The sequence below is a fragment of the Ambystoma mexicanum genome, chromosome 3q (assembly GCF_040938575.1).
Source record: "Ambystoma mexicanum isolate Mex_15411 chromosome 3q, UKY_AmexF1_1, whole genome shotgun sequence".
NCBI classification, from domain to species: domain Eukaryota; kingdom Metazoa; phylum Chordata; class Amphibia; order Caudata; family Ambystomatidae; genus Ambystoma; species Ambystoma mexicanum.
Window position 1 is genome coordinate 1,211,300,175 of NC_090926.1, and position 25,454 is coordinate 1,211,325,628.

Below are 25,454 nucleotides of genomic sequence, written 5' to 3' on the forward strand. Positions count from 1 at the left end.
TATCTCATGACCCTTGACCCCCTGATGACATCACTGGAAGTGGTGTCATTTGACCCCACCCCGTAGTGACATCACAGGAAGCGATAAAACAACCTTTCACCCCTTGACAAAAACAGGAAGTGGCATCACATAGCATTGTTTCTAAGGACACTACAAAAAGTATGGTTACGATATCACTGTAAAGTGATATACATTTCATACAAGAATTGATCACCATATGTATCTTTAATATTAATGTGTATCGGCCCATATTACCAAATTACTGTGAATGCAAGCAGACGTTCAAGTGCTTCATATCGCCTAACCTGTGTTAGTACTCATTTATCAACCTGAGCATGATTAAGGGCTGAGTTGACCTTACCGGGAGGCGAACCTGCAACCTGCAGCTCACACACACTTTGCAGCAGTGGGCACTCAAACCACTGAGCTATTGTACCGCTATAGCTATCAGAAAACCAGCCACTCCAGAAACAAAGAGCCACATGCTGCTGGCCACAGCCTAGGAGCCTCAATTAAAAAAAAGACACAAAGACAAAGGGGTAGCAAGGGAGACAAGAGGGGTAGCAAGGGAGACCTCAGGGGTCACAGGTATGGCCACTGGCGACCCGTAAATGAGTCCATGGAATTGACATCAGATGCTATGGTGCAGTGCCTCCGCCTTGCAGGGGCTGCAGCATGTACACCGTTCAGCAGATTTCCGTGGTATTCCCTCCGTTTACCCTAAGCCCGGGAGCTCTGACAGCTGATGTGACACATTGCTCCCCTGAGACAATGTTGCAAAATCCCGAAGCGCGTTCTACAGCACGTGCCAGCACTAGCTGCTAAATAAAACGTGCAACCCGTTACGCAAGCTCTAGTGGCACGAAGCACGCACTCCGGGGCCTGGGCTCCGCGGCCCGGGCGGAAGCAATCGGGGCTAAATATCAATAGACTTTCAATGGCTCTTCACTGGGGGGTGGGAGGCTTCAACGTCATCATTTGGCTCCCCCTAGCACATGCTCCAAGAACTGACCCCGTTACCTTTGTGAGCACTCATATAGTCACGCCGAGAGGGCAATTCACTTCCTGCCTCTTGCCTCCAAGCGGCTTCCTTTGAGGTTCACAGGCCGGTAAACAGGTAAATAGTGCCCTCAGAGCCCATGACAATGTTTACATTTGACCGTTAATGGCTCGTGCTATCTTCTTCTTAGTGGCGTTCTTTTCCAGGGCTACCCCCTCGCCCAGGGCTCTAAGTGGGGTAAGAAATCGAGGCCGGCCCTTTTTGGGGGTGAGGCGTGTGGGGTGGGTGTGGCCTAAAAAGCACACAAACCATAGGAAGGTACGCAAATACATAAGTGCATGTAAGCATTTATACATTTGTGTGCGTACCTTCCTATGGTTTGTGTAGTATGCAAGCCATCTTTTATAAACATAGAAATATGTGACATATTTCTGAGTGTATAAAAGATGTCTTAAAAAGTACACAAACCATAGTAAGGTACGCACACAAATATATAACATGTATATGTTTGTGCACGTACCTATTGGTTTCCGTACTCTTCAAGACATCTTTTTTTTAAATGTCTGTGTTTATAAAAGATGGCTCTAAAAGTACACAATTCAAGTCATCTCTTATAAAGCTTTGCCGACGGACAAAGCCCGAGGCGTCCAACGTTTTTGGCTTGTGCACACGTTTTAATCTTTTGGCAGGCACTGCTATTGGATGCCCAGGTACTCACATTTTGCACCTGCTATCAACAATACCACTACAGCTGTGCCTGGCAAGTGCTTTTCCCATGCTTACACTAAAGCTAAAATGTTGGAATTGGCAATGTTTGTTTTAAAAGGATGTGGTGAGGCAGGCCACAATAGCCACCCACCCCAGATGAATGCTGCGATAAGATTGCCCGACACAATCATTATTGCTACTGGTGAGCAGGCGGGTAAGACTGCCAGGGCCCCTGCTTCCTCTTCAGTAGTAGATACATGGAAGTTTCTATTCATTATTTCGGTTTCAGTGATATTTCACGGTGCACTTGTATTATTCAGATTAAAAAGAACTGCTTTGTTGCTTTCTAGGGGGCGCATTAGCACACGACGTTAACACAAAAGTGCCTATTCTGCTTAGGTAACACCCATATGTTGAATTGACCATACATATGCACACCTGCCAACCGTTAGACTTGCCAAGGCAGAGGACAAAAGAGGGTTTTGTTAATGCGGGTGAGAGCTCCTTTGACGCCTATGGACGAGCGAGGGGATTTGCAGGTGAATGAGCGGATTCTAGAGCGGGTGGCACCTGCCAGAAGCTGGTGAGTTGACAGGCATGCACACGCAATTTGAATTACTAGTTCTAGCTGGCGAATCAGAGGCAGATCTAGCCCTCTCTCTCTCTCTCTCACTCTCTGCCCACTCTTACTTTCTCTCACACTCTCCCTATCTCTCTCTCTCTCTCGCTCTCACTCTGCACACTCTTACTTTCTCTCACACTCTCCCTATGTTTTTCTCTCTCTCTCTCTCTCTCTCTCTCTCACACACACTCTCTGCACACTCTTACTTTCTCTCACACTCTCCCTAAATTTCTCTTGGTCTCTCTCACTCTCTCTCTCTCCCTCTCTATCTATCTCTCTGCACACTCTTACTTTCTCTCACACTCTTCCTATGTTTCTCTCTCTCTCTCTCTCTCTCACTCTCTGCATACTCTTACTGTCACGGAATTCCCCCTTTCTCACCTGAGAGCGATCCTTGCAGGATTTCTTGGGCAGTGTCTTCTTACGCAGGGACCTGGTCTTGTATAAGCCCACGCGAGCCTCTTCTGGCTCCAGCGTGCGTTCAGAGTTCCGGGATTCAGATACTCCGGGGATCCAGGAAACGAAGAAGGTGCGCAAGCACATCACACGGGTCCAGGAAGCAAGGAAGAAGTAAGAGGGGAAAGGGAATAGAATTAGAAGATCCAGGAACCAGGATAACAGTTCAGCGAACTACGGAGCACACGTCTAGTCGCTACTTACAATAGCATTGAGGTGCGCGGGGCCACAGGGGCGCGGTCTATTTGTAGATTACGCTACGTTCGACGTGAAGACCGAGGAGGGCGTTTCACGTTAGATGGCCATGTTGGAAGTACCAAGGAGTGCAAGCCCCGTTGTGATAAGGACCATGAAGTCCAAAAGGGGCGTGTTCTGTGGGTCATGACAGCATGCCTCCTCCGAAAACCTGTTCCACAAGGTTTGCCTGGGTGTATGAGATGGTATCTTCTGAGCAATCGAGGGGTATTCAGATTAGAAATTGGTTCCCAGGTTCTTTCACTAGGAGGACATCCTTTCCATTCAACCAAGTACTGAAGCTGACCCCGTTTATACCTGGCGTCGCATATTCGGGACACTTCATATTCCAGTTGGTCATACACCACTACAGGAGTGGGTCTGCAGGATTTCCGGGAGGATCGGATGTAGGGTTTTAATAAAGAAGTGTGAAAAACTGGGTGAATTTTCTTCCAGGAGTCTGAAAGCTTGAGCCGGTATGAGACTGGATTTATGATTTCCTTGATGGAAAATGGACCATAGTACGGGGGGGCCAATTTGTTTGGCCGTAAATGTCGGGGTAGTAGTTTCGAGGACAACCAGACTTGATCACCAACTGCATAAGAAGGCCCTGGTCTTCTTCTGGTATCTGCATATCGCTTAGTATGTATTCTGGCCTTCTCTAAGTGTTCTTTGGCTTCCTTGTGTATGTTGATGAGTGTTTCAATCCAGGAGTCGACGTTAGGTACTGGTGTGGGATGTGGAAGAACAGAGGGTAAAACTGATGGATGGACTGCAATAAAAGGGGCTGTTCTTAACTGCTGAGTGATCGGAATTGTTGTAGGCAAATTCAGCCACGGGTATTAGGAGCGCCCAGTCATCCTGCACCTTGGTGGCGAAACAACAAAGGTATTGTCCCAGGGTCTGGTTTACACGTTCCGTAGCTCTGTTGGTTTGTGGTTGATAACCTGCTGAAAGAGCGTGTTGGATTCCTAGAATGCGACAGAGATGTTTCCAGAATTGTGAGATGTATTGGGGTCCTCGGACTGATATGATCTTGGAAGGAAGTCCATGAAGGCGGAAAATGTGTTTCAGGAAGATTCCAGCGAGTTCTGATGAGGATGGTAGTTTATACAGGGGTGTAAAATGAGCCATATGAGTGAACAAGTCACTGGTGCCTATGATAGTCGTGTATCTCCTGGAAGGTGGCAATTCCACAATGTAGTCTGTAGCGATGAATTCCCATGGCCTTGTTGGTAGTGTAGGTTGCAGTAAGAGACCCGCCGGTCTCTTGTTATCGTGTTTGTTTTGACTACAGATAGAACAGGCTCGGATGTACAGTTGTACGTCAGTCTTCTAGGCCATCAAAATTGTCTTTGTATAAGACAGAGGGTGTTGGTGATGCCACGATGTCCAGAGTGAAGGGTATCGTGGCAGAGGTTTATTATCCTTTGTTGTAATTTCTGTGTGGGGATGACTAGAGCATTATCCTTGAACAAATATCCGTCCTTGGTTCTCAGATTCTATTGATTCTTCCTTGAAATATCCTTCCAGAGCTCAGAGGATTGGGTTTGCATCCGAACTTCTTCCAGAAGACTGACTGCTTGAGCTACAAAAATCGTGTGGGGAAACATCTTAGGATAGGCCCGATCTTCAATAGTTTCGTAGTCAGGACGTCGAGATAAGGCGTCGGCAATTATGTTTTGTGATCCAGGGGCATGACTGATGTGGAACTGGTACTGGGCAAAGAAGAAGGCCCGACGGGCCTGACGACTATTCCTACACTCCAAGGATTGTTGAACTTGAAGATTTCGATGGTCCGTGCGGACCTGGACTTGATGTCCAGCTCCTAGGAGTAGATGTCGCCATTCTGTGAAGGCTTGGCGGATGGCTAATAGTTCCTTTTCCAAGACGGAATAATGTGTCTCACTAGGAGTCAGAGTTTGTGAAAGGTAAGCAATGGGGTGTTCCAATTTGTCCTCAAATTCTTGCTTCATCACTGCTCCTATTGTGTAGTTAGAGGCATCCGTCTCCACTAGGAATGACCGATTAATGTTGGGTTGGGCCAGGATGGGGGCTTGAGTGAACTCTGTCTTTAAACATTGGAATGCCCTGTCTTGAGGTACAGACCAGAGAAAGGGAGTTTCTTTCTTCAATAGAGCAATGATCGGTTGAACAATCTCAGAAAAGGTGGGTATGAACTTCCGGTAAAAATTGCCAAGCCCCAGGAAGGATTGAACTTATTTCACGGAAGTTGGAGCCAGCCAAGATAGTATGGCCTTTACCTTCGAATGATCCATACCAATTCCTTCTGGGCTAAGGACAAATCCTAGGTAATGAACAGAAGTAACGTGAAACAAGCATTTCTCAGGTTTGGCTAGGAGTCTATGTTCACATAGTCATTGTAAGACTACATTTACATGCTCTTCATGCTTTAGAAGGGCCTTGGAGTAGATCAAGATATCGTCCAGGTAGACGATGACGAAGAGGAACAGCATGTCAGAGAACACCCTATCCATGAAACGTTGAAAGATTGCCGGGGCATTAGCAAGTCCAAAGGGCATGACCAGATATTCGAAGTGTCCAAAGGGTGTTCTAAAGGCTGTTTTCCATTCGTCCCCTTCCCTGATACGAATCAGATGATAGGCACCCCTGAGATCCAGTTTCGTGAAGATTACAGCTCCTGTCACCGCTTCCAAAATATCTGAGATCAAGGGTAAGGGGTAACGGTCCTTGAGGGTGCATTGATTTAATCCACGATAATTGAGGCAAGGTCTAAGTTCCTTGGTGTCCTTCTTGGGAACAAAGAACAACGAGGCACCAGCTGGGGATTTCAATGGTTTTATGGTGCCATTTTCAAGGTTGGTGTACAAGTATTCTCGGAGGGCCTTTTTATCAGGTTCGGATAGAATGAACATCCTCCCAAAGGGAATCACTGCTGAAGGCTGTGTGTCTAGGGCACAGTCTTCAGGTCTGTGAGGGGGGTAGAGCCTGAACTATGGCAGTTGAAAACACATCAGCATAACCCTGATAGGCTTTTGGGACCTGTATGATATTGGAAACCATGAGTGGTACTTGCTGATCTATTGATGGTTCCTTGGAAGGTGTCAAGGAGGAATCCAGGAATAGACAGTGAGACATACAAAACTCAGAGCCGAGAAACAAGGATCCTGCTGCCCAGTTGATATAAGGGTTATGTTTCTGTAACCAGGGCATTCCCAGTACCATGGGGTAATGAGCCGACTTAATGATGTCAAATCTGATCACCTCTTGGTGATGGTTTATTGAAAGCTGGATCTCTTTAGTCTGCAGGCTTATGGGTCCTGAAGTGAGGGGTCTTCCATCGATCGCTTCCACTGGTTGCATGGTACTTCGTGTCTCATATAGCATGTGGTGACTAAAAACCCAATCTTGATCAATGAATACTCCCATAGCTCTGCAGTCTACCAGGGCCAAAATCGAGTAGGTCTTATTCTTTGATGGTGATAGAAAGGCCTGTAGAATCACTAGGCTGTTTTGTCCAGGAGAGTTCAAGGATGGAATAGACGTGGAGCCAACATCTCTCTCCCGAAGCCTTGCTCCATATAGGATGGGGAGCTGGTGTTTCCAGAACGCCGAGGAGGGGCTAGAGGACATTCTCTCACCAGGTGTTTATCCGAGGCACAGTACATGCATAACCCCGTATGAATCCTTCTCATCCTCTATTGCGGGGATATGGGTCCACGGAAGGCTCCTATCTGCATAGGTTCTGGTTCAGTAGCTGACCCTGGATTATTGTCAGTTTTGGAGGTAGTCTCGAAGGATACATTCGGGGGGTTACTTTGGATTTTTTCTTCCCTGCCTTCCTTTCCTGGATACGAAAATCTATTTGCATGGCAAGGTCCATAAGAGCCTGGAATGAGCTTGGGCGAGCCACTCTGGCTAACTCATCTTTGATCTCATTCAGTCCTCTTCTGAAAAGAGTAAAACTTGCTTCAGGAGACCAGTCAGCTTCCTTAGCCAATTGCTTGAATTGGGTTACAAACTTAAGCATATCCTGAGATCCCTGCTGAAAGTCTAGCAGGCGTTCCAGGGAACTATAGACCTGCTCTGGGCGGTCAAACATGGTTTTAAGGACCTGTATGAAACCATCGTAGTCATCTAGGAGGGCATCTCCAGAATTGACTAAGGGCGTAGCCCAGGTTAGAGCATTTCCAGAAAGGTGTGAAATTATGAAGCCCACCTTAGCCCTGGGAGTTGAAAAGTAGTAGGGCTTAAAAGTAAAGTGAACCAAAGAAGAATCAAGGAATCCACAAAGGGTTTTTGCCGACCCATCGTATTTGTCAAGAATGCCGCCCAGCAATACACTTTCCTTTGTGGCAGAATCACGGGATAGAACTCATTGTTTGAGAGCAGCGTTTTCCGCTTTTAAATTCTGTACCTCGGTTGTTAGTTCTTGCATGCCACGCATGAGATCCTGAACGGCCGCTTCCATGTCGACTTCGACTTCAGTCGTTTTGCGTCTAAAACTGTCACGGAATTCCCCCTTTCTCACCTGAGAGCGATCCTTGCAGGATTTTCTTGGCCGGTGTCTTCTTATGCAGGGACCTGCTCTTGTATAAGCCCGTCCAAGCCTCTTCTGGCTCCAGCGTGCATTCAGAGTTCCGGGATTCAGATACTCCGGGTATCCAGGAAACGAAGAAGGTGCGCAAGCACGGCACACGGGTCCAGGAAGTAAGGAAGAAGGAAGAGGGGAAAGGGAATAGAATTAGAAGGTCTAGGAACCAGGATAACAGTTCAGCGAACTACAGAGCACGCGTCTAGTCACTACTTGCAATAGCATTGGGACGCGCGGGGGCGTGGTGTATTGGTAGATTACGCTGCGTCTGACGTGAAGACCGAGGAGGGCGTTTCACGTTAGACGGCCATGTTGGAAGTACCAAGGAGTGCAAGCCCCGTTGTGATAAGGACCATGAAGTCCAAAAGGGGCGCGTTCTGTGGGTCATGACACTTACTTTCTCTCACACTTTCCCTATGTATTTCTCTCTCGAAGTGTGCTGTAGGCTGGGGGGGGGTGGTGGAGGGATAGAAGATACAACATGAAACCGTATGTGAGAGTTAACTTGTACAATGGTTTATTGAGCTGTATGGTTGACATGTTGAAAAACTAATAAAACAGTTTTTAAAAAAAGAAGAAAAAAAGGATTACAATCAGGCAAGCGGTAACTCTGCATGCTCACAAAATGCCCATGCCCGAGGCACGGTACCACAACACTGCAGAAACACATAAAGACCTTAAAATAAAGCGCTCAACTATAAATATGTAGAATGAACATATCATGTCAATTATGAACATTAAAACAGAGTAAAACAGAACAAAAAGGCCAATGCTTTTCGGATAAGCTGTTATCCTTCATCAGGGCCTATCTGGATTGAAAACATAATAAAGATCACAAAAACGCACCACCACATGGCTTATTACAATCAAATTGAATGTTGATAAAGCACACACGTGTGTAATGAGGACCCCTTGATGAGAAACCACTTTAACATTGTTAATGTAACTTAAGGCATGGAAGTATTCCACACAAGGTCTCCTCATCAACACCTAGGCCATCACATCGCCCCTCGCGCCACCTGACTCGCTAGATGCCACCCGCCCCTCTCCTGCCCTCCACCCCGTACAGCTGTACCCCTCCTCTGTGCCCCTAGGTGTCCAACGCTGTATATCTGTTCCAATGTTACCTCTGTGAATCTCTCTGTTATGCATCTGTACTGTTGTATACCTCTGTCAAGTGCTCTGTTATGCATCTGTACTGTTGTATACCTCTGTAAAATGCTCCGTTATGCATCTGTACTGCTGTATACCTCTGTAAAGTGCTCTGTTATGCATCTGTACTGCTGTATACCTATGTGAAGCTCTCTGTTATGCATCTGTACTCTTGTATACCTCTGTAAAGTGCTCTGTTATGCATCTGTACTGTTGTATACCTCTGTAAAATGCTCCGTTATGCATCTGTACTGTTGTATAACTCTGTAAAGGGCTCAGTTATGCATCTGTACTGTTGTATACCTCTGTAAAATGCTCTGTTATGCATCTGTACTGCTGTATACCTCTGTAAAATGCTCCGTTATGCATCTGTACTGCTGTATACCTCTGTAAAGTGCTCTGTTATACATCTGTACTCTTGTATACCTCTGTAAAGGGCTCAGTTATGCATCTGTACTGTTGTATACCTCTGTAAAAGGCTCAGTTATGCATCTGTACTGTTGTATACCTCTGTAAAATGCTCTGTTATGCATCTGTACTGTTGTATACCTCTGTAAAGGGCTCAGTTATGCATCTGTACTGTTGTATACCTCTGTAAAGGGCTCAGTTATGCATCTGTACTGTTGTATACCTCTGTAAAATGCTCCGTTATGCATCTGTACTGCTGTATACCTCTGTAAAGTGCTCTGCTATGCATCTGTAATGCTGTATACCTCTGTGCAGCTCTCTGTTATGCATCTGTACTCTTGGATACCTCTGTAAAGTGCTCTGTTATGCATCTGTACTGTTGTATACCTCTGTAAAGGGCTCCGTTATGCATCTGTACTGCTGTATACCTCTGTGAAGCTCTCTGTTATGCATCTGTACTGCTGTATACCTCTGTAAAGGGCTCAGTTATGCATCTGTACTGCTGTATACCTCTGTAAAGTGCTCTGTTATGCATCTGTACTGTTGTATACCTCTGTAAAGGGCTCAGGTATGCATCTGTACTGTTGTATACCTCTGTAAAGTGCTCTGTTATGCATCTGTACTGTTGTATACCTCTGTAAAGGGCTCAGTTATGCATCTGTACTGTTGTATACCTCTGTGAAGTGCTCTGTTATGCATCTGTACTGTTGTATAGTGATGTAAAGTGCTCTGTTGCTTCTCGAAGCTCAGTCAGCGCTCAATAAATACATTAATAATAATAACAACAGACATTTGTGATAACGTAGGTTTCTGAATAAAAAGCCTCATTTCGAAACATAGCACCTTAACCATGCCATGATGGGCTCGAATGTAAACATATAACAGCCACTCACGGATGCACGGTACAATGAAACACGTCACTAGGACCACGATACTGGTGTAACCCATCACACACTGATAGTCCTAAGTACAAACACGATAACTAGTATCCCTGTATAAAGCCTATGTTATCATAACATCACGATCAACGGTGAATGCATATGGATTTGATCATACCGGTTTCCTGACATCAAGACCCTACCAATGGAACACAGAGCACATGATACTACTGTAGAACAATCCACAGAGATAGGTATATGTTGGAACAAGTACTGGAGACCAGCAGTGAACAAACCACTAAGGTAACATGTGCTACTCAGATACCGTGGGAGATAGTTGCGGACTGCAGAGGGCACATAGGCAATGCCTAAGGGTTGAAATGGGAGAGGACATACAGAAGAAAGGCACACAGCAAATGGTCAGTCATGCCTAGTAGTACGAGCACAGTCTATAAAGCTGAAAGGAACAGCACTCACCCACATATAGCCAGGCAGAAGCACTGCCGGGCGGGCTCGAGCACCAGTTCTAGGGCAGGTCTATTACTGTGTTCTTGATGTCAGGAAACAGGTACACTGAAATTGTATTCTTTTGACATACACCTAGGAGAAAGGAGAATGGGACAAATATTACCAATGAGTGTTCTTGGCTGCTTTTTATAAAATCAAAGAACATTTTGAGAACATAAAATTGACCACCGAGTTTTAAACTTGAGAAATATGTCTTTTGTTATATATATACAACATTTGTAGTACGTCCTTCACCACTGTAGTGGTTTTACGGCGCCCAGACCTACTCTGAAAGCAGAGCATATTGTGACCCCCACACGGGTGCTAGCCGACCAGGGTAGGGATGGAATAAACTGGAATAGGGGTTAGGACAAATGTCTTTGGGGAGAACGTAATGAGAAAGAAGGGAAGAAAAGTAAGACAAACAGATTGCGTGGGGCAAAACAGAAGGGAAAATGGTGGTGGAATATGGTTGTGTGTGATAATTGATGGTCGTTATCAGTGGTCAGTGTATAGATTATGAGCCTCATTCTAAGTTTGCCGGTCCGGAAATAAAGTTGTTTCCGGACCGGCAAACTACGGGTTTGCCTGCCAGAGCCGCTGTGCCCGACAAGTCTGAGCCTGTCGAGGCACAGCGGTCACAGCAGGCAAAGCCATCACAGAAGCAACAGCACCGTCGTTAACAACGGTGCCTGTGCTTCCATGGTCCCCATTCCTATAAAGTGGCATCACCTGACTTTTCGAGCTGCCAGGGTTGTTAGCCCCCGGTGGCACCGGGAAGTCAGGTGCCGGTAAATAATGACAGGTCCGGCGGCAACCTGTCAGTTGCACCGTCAGGGTTACCGCTGGACCCGTAATGAGGCCCTATGTGTTGTTCAATTTATGATGATGGCATAATCTAGCCCAGTTCGGTCTGGGAACTGGATGAAGTTGGTGTTGGTTGCGTGATGGACTTGAGAGGTGCTCAAGCAGGCGCTAGTATTCTGAGAGCATTTACCGGGTTGGTTTGTACCATCACTCATGCTGCAGGGCAGAGCACTGGTTTTGCCAAGCCAATTGCATAAGGAGTCAGCATCAAGTATAGGAGTGCAAAGATGAATGCGGGGGAAAACGTGTGGAGAGTGGGGGAGGGGAGAAGATGAGATAAGATAGAGGCCTGTCAGGTGATGCAAATTATTCACGCCTACCTCTAAGTTAAGGGTTGATATGATATGACAGGTTATTTATAATGCATTGATACCCCAAAGTTTCTAAGCGGGCCCGGGGATCGAACCTGTTACCAGGGACCTGGTATTTGGTGTGTCCAGTAGAAACATAGGGATGTCCTGTCTGGAGACATGACAACAAAGGCGTCCAGTGTGTCATGTGAGGTGGAGCTGTTGAAGATTCCACATACTTGTACTTTCAAAAACCAAAAGGGTGAAATGTGACGTGTGCGTATAAGCCAATTCATGAACCTGTGCAAAGGACAGACCACAGAGACCCATCCTCCAGGTGGCGCCATGGCCGCCCTGATTCATCAACCCCCAAACCCTGAGAGTTAGAACAAGAGTAATGCCGCTGGGCAGGCGCGCCACATAGCAGAGCTAGAGCTGAAAGCAATGACGTCCCCGGGCTGCGGTGCTATACAAATTGAAATAAATAAATAAAGAAAGAAAGAAAGAGCCCATCAATGTGAATGTTAAACCCGAATAATTGCAAACCTAAAACCAGCATATATTACTACTGCTTGTCGCAGAGGGCATGTGCCCAGGTCAAGCAAGCACACCAAACTTCACATTTGAATATGGACAAGAAATGACACAACTGTTCATTGATTTGAGGAGACGCAACTACTACACTGGAAATTAACTTGTTAATTTGTATTTGTATTTTGTTTATTTGTAAGGCGCACCATCCGGCCCGGAGGCATCAGGGCACAACTTAAGCTTATGTACATACAGGTAATATACATACATGGTTATATACAAGTGAATGTGCAAACATGAATATATACATAACTTACAATAGAAGTTAACAGGTAAGGCCTGGAGGCAGAAGTGCCTTAGTTCTGATCAAAGAGCCAAGATTTCGTTTTTTGCTTGAAGGTGTTAAATGAGTCTTCCGATCTGACTGTGATAGGGAGGTAATTCCACAGCTTGGAGGCAATGACAGGGAAGCCTTTACCCCCCGCTTTTTGGAGTTTGAACCTAGGAATTGAGAGGCTATGGTGCTGGGCAGTTCTTTGAGGTCGAGTGGAGGAATGGAAGGAAAGCCGATTGCAGAGGTAGGGAGGGGGGCTTGTTTGCTAGGCATTTGTGCGTAAGGGCAAGTGTTTTCAATTAAATTCTCTGCTTGACAGGTAACCATTCTAGGTTAGTTCTAGATTCGGAGATGTGGTGGTTTCTGGGAATGTTTAAAGCTGCCCTAATGGCATTGTTCTGTGTGATTTGTAGTTTATTCAGATTCCCTTGGCTAGTCCCTAGGTATATGGCACTACAATAGTCAATTTTAGACATAATGAGCGTTCTGGCTAAGGTGACGCTGTTCAGAGTGGTCAGGAACGGCCTACAATCTGCAATAAGTTTACACGTGTAAGCAGAGAGCATTGGTTTGTTGGGACAAGGAGAGGGTGGCGTCAAGGTAAAAACCTAATGTTTTAGTGTCTTTAGAGACTTTGATGGTATTACCATCTATGATAAATGACTGGTAGGAGGGATCTAGTTTGCCAAGACGTTGCAGTGAGCCCAGGATGAGGAGCTCTGTCTTGTCATCATTGAGACATAATTCGTGTTGGGCCATCCAGGCCTGGATGACCAGATAAACGTCGTTCAAGGCCTTACTGTCAACTAGATAGTCACCAGTGATGGGAATGAGTATCTGGGTATCATCAACATAGTTGGTATAGGAGACACCCAGATAATCAAGTACATCAAAGAGTGGTTTAGTGAAAACGTTATAGAGTGTGGGTGACACACAAGAGCCTTGGGAAACGCCACAGTGAATTGGAGCAGGGTCAGCGGCTGCGGAAGGAGAGAAGACCCTCATGGATCTGTTGCTCAGGAAGGATTTGATCCAAGCCGTGGCTGAGTCTGAGAAATGGGCAGCAGAGTAGAGGTGCCGGCATAGGAATTGGTGATTGACCAGATCAAAAGCTGCAGAAAGGTCTAGGAGAAGAAGCAAAGCTAGTTTCCCATTATCTTTCAGGACCTCAATTTGGGTTTTTAAATCTATCAAGGCCGTTTCTGTACCATGTCTGGGGCGGAATCCAGATTGCCGTAGGCCGAGGAGATTATTGGATTCCAAGTGGTCTTGGATCTGCAGGTATGCCGCGCGGTCCAGAATATTAAGCAGGAATGGGACAGTGGTTATGGGTCTGAAATTGGTGGGTATGCTAGGGTCTAAGGTTGGTTTTTTTAAGCAGTGGGATCACCAATGCGTCCTTGAGGTTGTCAGGGACTATGCCTGTTTTAAAAGAGGAGTTAATGAAGGCCGTGATGAAAGGGGCCAAGTCGTGGGCCGAATCCTTGATGATAGGGGCAGGGCACGGGTCACCTTGGCAGTTTGAGGGTTTGATTCTCTTGATGATGTCTTCTACCTCAGCGATGGTGAGTGGGGAGAAGGCAAAAGGTTTAATATTAGGAGAGTCAAGAGGGGCAACCCTTGCAGGGGTGGACAGTTGTCCATCTTCAGACTGTTTTGTTTGTCTTTGATTTTGGATTGTAGAGTGGAGATTTTATTTCGAAGGGCGATTGAATATTGTCACACCATTTGCTGTCTTTAGTGCATGTGTCAGGGGGGGGTGGCTGGAGATTCGAGTTCTTTTAAAATTTTGAAGAGTTTGTTTGTGTTCGAGTCAGCTTGCAGGATACCGTTGTTAAGGGATTCCTTTTTGGCTGTGATAATGGCATCTTTGTAGGTGATGAAGGCGAGGATGAAACCGTCTTTATGGTCATCAGAAGAGTGACTTTTCCAGCAATTTTAAGCACAACGTTTAGGTTTACGGAGCACTTTTAACTGTGGTGTAAACCATGAGTTGAGATGTGCACGTGGTTTGGACTTTCTAAGTTTGATAGGGGCGATAGAATTTATGGCTGTGAGCATGCTGTGATTATAGGTGTCTACCAGGGATGTGGGGTCGGTGCAGGAGAATGCGGCAGCATTGAGCAATGGGAGTAACAGTGAGAGTAGTTTCTCCTTAGTTATGTCCCTTTTATTTCTAGTAGGGAGGGCTGGAGCTAATATAGTCGGCGCACGCAGGGCTGCTTCAATATTGAAGGTAATGATGTGGTGGTCAGACCATAAACAGGGGGTATTGGAGAGGACATTAATATTGCAGTTGGAACTGGCTAGCCTGTCTAGAGTCCTCCCTTTGGAGTGGGTGGGTTCTTGAATGTGCAGGGAGAAGCCAAGGTCAGTTAGTACGTTCTCCATGTCAGATGCAGTAGAGTCTTTGGGGTCACCAAGTCCTAGATTAAAGTCACCTAGGATGATAATTTGCGAGTTGGTTTTGGTTTTGTCGAGAAGAAGGGTGGACATTTCGCCAACAAAGGAAGGTGCAGGACCTGGGGGTCTGTAGATAAGGTGGGGGGTGGCGGTTTGGTTGGACGTGAGTGGTAGTTTGACCGAGAGTAGTTCAGCTGATTCAAGTTTAGAATTAGTCGACACTCTTAGACCAAGAGAATGTTTATGAATGAAGGCCACTCCACCGCCTCTGTTGTGGGCAGTGATACGATCGCATCTCGTGATGCCATAGTCTGGCGGAAAGGCCAGGGCTAATGCAGGTCCAGAAGCGGCATGTAGCCATGTTTCAGATATTGCAATGAAGTCAAGTTCGTGGGTTGTGATGAGGTCTGCAATGTCTAAAGCGTGAGCTGGAAGGGATCTGGCGTCGATAAGGGCGCCCTTGATTTGTGGTGGTTTGGCTACCGTAGTATTGGGTTTCAGCGTATTGGGATGTGAAGGTGAGTGAGGTGGTGTGTGTATAGTTTGCTTAGGGACGTTGCTATAGGTGTGAGGTAGACGGAATCTTGAACCAAGTCTCTTGTTTCTAAGCATGAGGGAGCATGGTTGGTTCGGGGTGGGTTTCCTAGCAAAGTGTTCCAGCCAGAGCACTGGGTTATTAAGGTATTGATTAGAGTAGTTGCTGTTGTAATACTGTTCGAAGGTGTTAGCCTCGCGGTAGCCCATTGTGGGGTCCAAACTGGGCAGTAGCTGGTAGTAAGGGCTAAGATATGTAGCGGGTGTATGAGGTAGGGAGTGGCGGGTTAGCAGGAGCGCATGCGGGAGATGTGAAAGTGTTATCACAGTAAGTGACTGAGCAATGATGGCAGCGGGTATGGTCATGCAATAATAAAGGATAAGGATAGTCCTAGGAAGCATGATGGTGATACTAGGCACCAGGGATTTAAAAGGGGTGCGCCGACCAAAAGGCATGTGAGCAAGTACTTGTGAATCAATTCCGAGTTGGGTGGGAGCGGGCGAGCACACTGGCTCTGTGAGATAAATAGAGGCTCTAAGCAGGTTTGACTAAAGAGGCGCAACTCGTCACAGCCTCAGTCTCAGGAATAGAGACTGTTGCCTATGTAGTGTAGGCGTGAGTGGGCAACGTAGTGGTAATGCGCAAAGTTGTTAAAACAGGCACTGAGGCATCATAGGTCAGTATTAATGGCTGATGCTATGAAGTGGGGCTACGCACTAATTGCATACAACGAAATGGTACGACGTTGTTACATCGGCAGGCTTTTTTCATATTTTTTTTTGCCGAAATCTTTCGGCTGAAAAAACGAAGTGAAAAATATGGGGGGATGGGTAAGGGGATATAAGGGTGTGGGGAATAGGGGCGAGATAATAGGGAAGGGGGAGGTTTGGTGGGGGATCCCCACCAAATACTTTTATAAAAATGTTGATGTGTTTTTTTAGGCCACAAATATCTAGCAAAAAAAACCTTTGTTATCTAAGAACATAGAAGCCAATGAAATATGTCTGCCACAGGCTACTGCTCAGAGCAATGTTCGCTTCCAAGCACCAAGCAATGATGAAAGGCAGAAGTGCTGTTTCTTTATTAAACCTCAGGCGCCAGCTATACCTTAAGTGTGAAACGGTGAGGCGTTTCTCCATTCAGTAGTTGGACAACCCTGCTTATAATTTCATCGCTGCCAATATGCACAATAGTACATTTTTTCTACACCAGCAAAGTAACTGTAAAGCGTAATTGCTGACTTTTTTCTACGGGGCGGGCAACCTACTCGAGGGTGGTCTTCAGGTCGCAGGTTCAAATCCAGTCTCAGATTTTCATCTTATCTGCCTCGTTAAAATGTGGACCATCGCGATAAGGGCCACATTCATGGACCGTTTAGCGCGTTGAAACGGGCATACTTCACATAGCGGTGCAAAGTGTATTTTTGCAGAGCGAAGTCACTTTGCACTGCAAAAGTACTCTTTGCACTGTGCAAGTTCACACAAAATGCTGAATCTGCACTACTTAGTGCATTTGTTTTTATTTAGGCCCATTTTGAGCGTTGCAAACGACTTTTTCAGTGCAATGTGGCTTTACTTTGCAAAAATACACTTTGCACCACTGTGTGAATTAGGCCCGTTTCAACGTGTGTGTTGGTAGTGCAAAGTCACCTTGCATCGTGCTAAATGTTCCATGAATTAGGCCCTGTTATGTGTGTATTGCTAGGCTATTTTACTCTACTCCTACACTTCACCGGATCATCACCACAGCAGCCTCAGAGTGCCCGTTCCTTGTCCACGCCGCATGGTGCCTTGCCCCAGGGCTCTCGGATCCCGAGTCTGCCGAAGGAATAGTGAGCAAAACCAAAGAATGCAAAAAAAAAGGGGGGAGTGGGAAGAAAGGGAGAATTCTTGGAAAACTGGTCAAAGAAAAGCACCGGGTGCAAAGGTGGATGCTTGTCACGCTCTCCCACATGGTTCGTCCTCTGGAGAAAGTCCGAGAACAGGTATGTGCCAAGGTAGTACAAGCAACCTGTTTGGAGGCCATGAATCAGATGTTGATCAGTGCTGGGTGTGTGAGGGGTTCGGGAACGCGCTCGGGCAATCCCAGAAGTTAAAATTGCTGCACCTATTTCACATATTGTACCTCCGAGACTGCCAAGCCAATCCCAAATGTGAGTCCCACTCTGAGGAATTGGCTCAAACATGGGGGCGTGCAATCCCCAACTGATCTCTTATGGAGGCAGGAAAGTACAGGGAAAGGACTGATACCCGTGAAATTACTGCACACAACATTTGAGCAATTGCATTACCCTTCTCACAGCTCCAAGCAACACATTGCAGCAGATATCCAGGAAGAATGGTTCATTCCCAATCTACAGGAACACCTCTCAGTGATGGTCGTTCAATGCACTACCTGGAAAGTGTTTAGCACAGGGATGACATTGCGGGGCACACTGCCCTGCCCCATCGGACCATTTCGTGAGCTACACATTGACTATGCAGACATGGGAGAAAGATGTAATGGAGCTCCATATCTGATTGTGGTGGTGTGTCCTTTCTCCAGGTGGGTTGAGGCCGGTCCGTGTGCCCACCAAGATGCCAAGTGTGCCGCAAAGTTCCTTGTGCATGAGGTTTTAACCCGATGTAAGGGGGATTGTGATGTTTTGAGGTCAGTCAATGGCACACATTTCTTCAATTAAATCTTCAAAGAGATCAAAGCATTATTAGGGATAAAGCACTGTATGTGTTCAATTTACCACCCACAAGCAAATGGGGTGGTGGAACTGTACTGAGAGACCCCACGCCGGCCCATAGAGTCAGGGTTTGCTCTTCAGTACTTTAAGACGAGATAGCTGCACCTTGAGATGGATGGGGGTGCAGGTTTTCTTACTCCAACACCAATCAACAAGTACAACTCAATGGTTTGGCAAAGGGGAGTCCTTTTAATGACAAGTACAAAAAATGGGGAAACATTGAAATCGACAGTGCTCCAACAGCCCGTCTCGCTTCAACTTCCGCGAACTTCATATAAAACATAACTTTTATACCAAAAACGCGTCATAATCTGACGTGTAGCACTCAACAGTTAACATGCAATTCTATTGGTTGGAAAAAGGTAACTTTAATATAGGTGAAATATATGGTAACAGAGTGAGGGGATTGGGTAAATACTGTCAGGTGGGCATCTAAGCCCTTCCTTCAACAATGACTACCGTAGATGTCACAAAATGTACAACGTCTCATTGGTTCTACTAACTATAGGACCCTAAATTATTTGGTCCATTGTGATTGGGTTGGCATCAACCCCATGCATAAATCTCCAGCAGCATGCAGAACGGTCAACCAGATGCAGGGTGTCCCCCAATTCACCCTGCCTTCCTTCAATCAATCATCACTTTATGGGCTATGTGTCAATTAGTTCACTGTGGTTGATCTCAAAGCTTCATCTTCTTGTCTCGGAAAAGTTCTGATATTTCTGTCTGGGTGGGTGTCAAGCATAGGTGTGAAACTGTGCCTCATCTCGTTCGGCTGGTCGCGCTCTACCACACCATGGATTTACCTTGTTTCTCTCAATTTGTGTATTTGATTTTCGTTTCACCCTGCCACCTGACTACACCTTCTTATCTCATTCCTTCAATGGCAGGATATTCTGTTCTTAACTCCAATTAAAGTAGCTTCTGTTCATAGCTTCTATCAATATGACCTCGGCTTCCCCGGCACAAGCTGCCTCTGCCGAGTTTCGGTTCAGCCTTTTTCCTCGTATTACTAAAATATGAAACTTCTTGCGTTTGGCATATAATAACCTGGGTTAGTTCTGCTTTTCATGCAAAGTGGATTTGAACTGTATAACATGCTTCATTTTGAGGTAGATTGTGTGCTAGGGCGCGTGCCGCTCTATTCTTCTACTTACAGGCGTTAGCTGGGTGAATATCTTCATCCTGCTTCCAGTTAAGCTCCCTTGTGTTTCTTACAATGTTCGCTTCTCTTCGTTTCACAATATCTTTATTCATGGTGTTTCGTCTCTTCACGTCATCTTTTGATCATCATATCTTCTATGGGTGCATTAGTCCAGGCCCTCATGACGTCAACATTCGTCTTCCATTAACAACTTTTTGTGTTCTTCCTGCACAGTACTTAAACAATCTTAATTTTGTTTCATTTGCTTGTAGGGATTTCTTAGTGAGTACCTTACTGCCCATGGTTGTCTGGTTATTGGTACTTCAATAGGTGTCATTCTTCTAATAGATACTGGGCAGAGGTCCACTGCGGCTCTCTGCTGGTTTATCTGCTCATCATACGTCACATATTTCGGTGTGAATGTTCCAGGTACTTCAAAATTGGTGACTGGAGTGCAGGCTATATTTGGGCCCTCCTCTACGCTCCCCCCTCTGGTCGATTCATCGACCACTTCCTCCTTTGGGCTCATCTTTCTTGGTTATTCTGTATTCATCTTCATTTCATCTTCTGGGTTCATTCCCTCTTCATCTTCTGGGTCTGTACATGATGGTTTTAAGAAGTGTCTCTTTGGAGTCCATATCTATATTACCCATCTCAGGCTTCCTGCTGTCCTTACGTGTTTGTCTTTGTTCCATACCATCAGCTGACATTGTCCATTTGGGCTGCAATAAATCCATCTTCCCACATAATTCCTGTGTTTCCTGGGATAAAGAAACTTTGTACCTTCTGGTGCATGCTTGCTAGCCTTCACAAAGTCTTTTATTTCTTCATCAGTCAGATCTCTGGACTTCCATCCAGGTTTGCCATCAACCATGATCTTCATCCGTATGGCTTTCTTCACAGTTTTCTGGCATTGTGAGATTATTATCTTGATCATGCAAAATCCTAGTAATATCATCACTAGTAAGGCTCCCAGGAACTTGAATATGTCTGCCATCCATTGTGGGACCCAAGAGAACAGTGATCCAAACCAGCTGTCATCATCAATTTCGTCAGTCTTGTCGATCATCTGGTTCTGTAGCTCTGTCAGCATACCTAGAGCTTCTGTTAAAGTTCAATTTTCCTCGTTGTGAGAAGGATTAAATGTGCAACATGATTCTCCTATTTTTGCACAAACTCCTCCATCCATAGCTGTGATCATGTCAAGTAGATATCTGCTCTGGAGAGTCATCAGTCGGATGGCTCTTAACTCCTCCTTGATCGCATTGAATCCTTGTATGGTTGTGTTGATGGTTTGCAGTAACTCCCTTCTGGCTATCTGCAACCATTTAGTATTTGCTAACTTGGAATCTTGGCATCAGAATTGTCGTGAACACTGATGAGGTGGGACAGAAGAGCCTGTGTTCATATGGGATTGCATGAAATGCTTCTTTTGATTTGGCAGAGAAGTAATTCTCTCTCTTCATTCGAGTTATCAGTTCCACAGATCTCCTCTTCCTCAGGTGAGCATCTGCTTTCGGGAAACTGTCAATGTTCAGGTCGCTTTTCGGGTTCACTAATGCTGGAACGTGGACATTCACAATCGTGCATATGCCTGCCCAGTCTCTTGGCAGTCTGATGTATGCTTTGGATCCGCATGCCCAATAATGATCCATAATTACTGCAGTTCCATGCACCATCCCTGGAGCATCAAATACTTGTCCACAGTTTTGATTATCCCCCAATTTCCTTGTGCCATTGTTCCTGAAACAGAACTTTGGGCTTTCGAGTGTGACTATCTGCGAGGGTCCTCCTCTGTCTTCGACCCATGTTATTAGTTTTGCAAGTTTTGGCCAAAATGGCTTGCAGCCATTCTGCACAATGTCAACATTTTCATGTAGAGTCCAGTAATCACCCATGCTCTGCAAATCACCACTCCTTTCTCCCATCTGTCTGGCGAAAGCACTGTTCCCCAGATCTGCATTTGGGCTCTGTTCTTCCACTTTCGAGCTTCCTCTGGAGTTTCTCCTTGGACATTCAGTCTTGGGTCACTTCCCATCTGATTCCTGCTCCTTTAACTGCAGGCTTCTCGTACCTGATCACATGATTCCTAGCATGAGCTCTGTTTCTCGTCTTAATGTCTTGAACATAATCATCTTCATCAGGATAAGATGTTTCAGTTGCCCATATGAATGAGGCATCACTTCCCATGAACTGGCCTCTAGTTTTGCACATCGATACATGTGAAAGACAGTGTGCTGTCTGAACATCAATTTCTACAGCCACGAAGATCTTGGACTCCCCCATGCTGCACGGTAGGAGTGCGCAAATGAAGCATTCCCCTTCGGAATTTCGTCTTCCAACTTCCTTCATGTGCTGTTATCAAATGTTGTTACCTAGGAGTGCTGTGCGATCCAGGTAATCGCTCAGTTCATTGTCGTCTTCATGCACGCTGCTCTTGATTCTTAAGGTCTTCATGTAGTTTGCTATTACTACATCTCTGAATGCATCTGTGTGGCTTTTTCTTGCTGGAGGGTTTTCAGGTATCCTGGTCCATGGTTCAGGCCTTCTTATCTGCGCCATTTGAGTGGCCAGGAGTCTGGCAGCTCTTTGCCTTTCTTCATGCATTTTTTCTCTGCTGCGTGCAAAGGCCCATGCCAACCCGCCTGACGCTGTTCTGGTATATGGCTGTACTGTGGAACTGGTACTTGTCCCTTGTTTTGGAACATATATGCTTGGCAATACAATCTCTGTGGGTTTATTTTTCAGTTCGTCATACAGTTTCCTTGCTCTGGCTATGAATGGGAACAGTAAGTCTACTAACATTTGTGTCCTTACATAGAGCTTCTCAGTGTTGGCTTTTGTTTTCTCAAGAGTTTCTGATATGCCTGCTTCTGTTGGCTATTCCTTTAACTCTTTTTGTTTTCTCACACTATCTTCTGTGAAGGTCTTTATGGCAGGCAGTCTCTTCCCTCCTGCTGCTTTAGTTTGTGGTTCTGCAGTCGTAGATGTTAGGCCTGTTTGGTGTTCATTCAGTGTTTGTGCTTGTAGTTGTCAGTGTTTTTTCTTCATTTATTTCATGCCGACCCGGTCTCCGGCTTTCCTGCTCATTTGTTACCATAAGTGTGTATATATCACTGTTAATCACGTTCATTTCAAGTTCATTCACTCCACCATCAGATCTTCTAGGGACTGGAATGACTATATAAGGTATGGGTGCTTTTGTGCATTTCATGCATATATCATTTGGTGGGTGCACTGAAATTGGAAAGCTGTGTGCACCAATATAGAATGCATTTCTGATCGTTAATGATAGTAGAATAATGATAAATACAATACATAAGTACATGATGGTTCAGTATGTGAGGCAACAGCATTTCATCCAGAGCAGCCGGGGTGCCTCTCTTCTGTGGGAGGACCAGATTGTTGCTCTGGACCCCCATCTCGATCATTCCCCAATGTTGATGTTAGTATTTCCTTATCTAATGTTGTTTTTCAAGTTCTGAGTTTATTAGTGTTTGGTGTTCAAAGGTTCTCCCCTTCCCCTTCTTGCAAGTGGCAATTGTCTTTTGATTCAGGATACAGTTCCTGTGTTAGACTATGGAAAAGAAATTAAATTAAGTAATACTTCAGTGTGTCCCTTTACTGTGCATGTTCAAAGTAGGTGAGCTCCCAGTCCACCCCCTGAATCTGCTTCAGTCATGAGGACATGTTGGACACCAGTCAGTATGAAGAACTAGGGAAAAATAACAACCAATGTAACAAATGGTGTTCTTGACTCTGCTTCCTCGATCTGTCCCTCGGCGGAAGGTTTCACAATCTTCTCCTCAGGAAACTTCACTGATAATTTGACAATTCCACTTGGAGCATGATTCCATGCAGCAGCGTTCCCATTTGTGCAATATTAGCTGGATCTCTGATGAATGTGAGGAAGTCAACATCGATTGGTCTCCCCACTAGCTCTGGAAAGTCAGTAACTAGGCGAAACAGAACGTTATGAGCCAGCCTGCTGTCTTCTGGTGATAGGGACATCTGTCTGGATTTTCGTTGAGATTCAGGATCATATGTTTTATCCTTGATGTAAACAATGTCTGCACTGTCCGTGTGCATTGAATGTGACCAGAAAGATTATGTTGTTTAGGAGGCAGCTTACGTTCTCTGTATTCGTTGGATCTCGGAGGGATGTTGACGTATCAGTTGTTCTCCCGACAATAGATGGACAGTCTTCAATTATGCGAAAAAACAGTGTGTTGATGAGCTCATCTATTCCCACCTGTGTTGGGAACATTTGCTTCTTTCTCACTGTACTTGGGGAGTACAATGAATTGTTCTGCAATGACAGTAAGCAGTTGTCTTATTATTTTTTCGTTTTCAGGATCTTGAAGAAAGTCTGTGACACTTGTGATCCTTCCTACCAATGACGGGTACGATCGCAGCACTAGGTTGAAATGGGTTACTATGCCTTTGTGATGTCTCTCCTATGTAGGGTCTGATATCACAGAGGAAAATCCACGCTCTCCTGCCCTGTAGCTTCACAGCGGACGGAGTGCAGTCCTCTTGGATGAAAGGACCATTGAATCTTGGTTCGTACCACTTTTTCCTTGTATGATTTCTCACTAAGACGGCGTCATCAGGGAAGACGAGTGGAACATGTAGACCTTGAACTGAGTCTGATGTAGTGCCTCCTTCTGTGTTCTGTGCTGCGCTGCACCCTTTTCGTCGTCGCTGCAGCTGGTCTGAAATTACAGTAAGGCAGGATGTCATACAGTTCAGATAGTTTTGCATTTCAGACCCTAAAACCTCTCCTATTGACCTGGAATCACATCTAGCTCTATCTTGGGGTGTGAGGGGAGTTCGCATTCTTCTTCCTGTAGCTATCTTGTGTGGAGTAAGATGATGGTCGGAGCCAGGTTGGTTCCAAAGAGCATAGAGTACCAATGGGAGGCAGTGCAACCATCCCCTCTTTAGAATAAGCTTCAACTTGGCTATCCGTTCCTTTAATAAGCTAGTGAGCCTCTCACAGATCCCATTACCTTCTGGATGATACGTCGACGAGAACTTGTGATTTATACCAAGCAGCAAGCTAATCTGCTTGAACATTGTATTACCAAAATGAGCCCCGTTATCTGATCTCATGACCTCGCACACCCCCCACCTGGGGAACACTTCCCTCACTAGAAATTTGGCCGCACAGGTAGAGTCTGGGTGTGTACATGGACATGCCTCAATCCACCTAGAGAATGGACACACCATAACAATTAAATACCTGTACCCGTTGCATACTTGAATCATGTCGACGTAATCGACATGCAAGTGCTGAAAAGGCCCATTTTGCCTGGGGATGACTCCACTCATAACTTTTAATGTGTGCCCAGCAGGGAATTGCTGGCAGATTATGCAGTTCACCATAAAAAGTGCAATATGGTCAGCTAAATTCGGTATGAACCAGTCTTCTGCGAGTGTTGCTGCTAGATTCTCTTTTGTCAAATGCACCGGGTAATGTAACTGCTCAAGCGCTATTTTTAATAGGGCTACAGGCATTACTGGTTTACCAGTGCTGTCTTGTCGCCACAAACTGTCAGAGGGATTTAAAGAACACCCTCGACATTTCCACAGGTTTTTCTCTTCCTGTGGTGCCTCCCCTAGGAGTTCCATCAATTGTGTTTGCCCAAGATCGTTATAGGCTTCCGATGTTGCCCGTGCAACCATCATCCTTTCATTGGTGCGTGCCACTTCCACTTCCATAATCGTCTCACTTTTGGATGCCATACGTTTGGCTTCCATGTCTGCTGCTTGGTTCCCGCGTGAGACAAAATCTGTCCCCTTGGTGTGGGCAGCGCATTTCATGACCGCTATGCCCACTGGGAACTGTACTGCCTTAATCAGCCTGTTCAATAAGGTTTCATGCGACACTGGGGTGTCGTCTGCTCGGAGGTAGCCCCTCCTTTTCCAGCATGCTAGGCCTGCATGCACTGTCGACGTCACATAGGCAGAGTCACTGTACACCATTACCTCCTGGTCTGCGTGATTCTCAATGGCAATTATCCAGGCCAATAGTTCTGCAGCCTGTGCTGAATAGTGTAGCACTTGCAACTC

General features: G+C 45.7%; 1 long non-coding RNA gene across 1 annotated transcript in view; it reads right to left on the reverse strand.

The window, feature by feature from the left end:
* The window catches only part of LOC138581977 (uncharacterized), a 1,316,379-nt gene that overhangs the window by 134,827 nt on the left and 1,156,098 nt on the right, over positions 1 to 25,454 (reverse strand). Inside the window, exon 4 of the long non-coding RNA XR_011304915.1 lies at positions 10,512 to 10,634. This is a non-coding gene — a long non-coding RNA (uncharacterized lncRNA). The remainder of the gene's footprint in view (positions 1 to 10,511; positions 10,635 to 25,454) is intronic.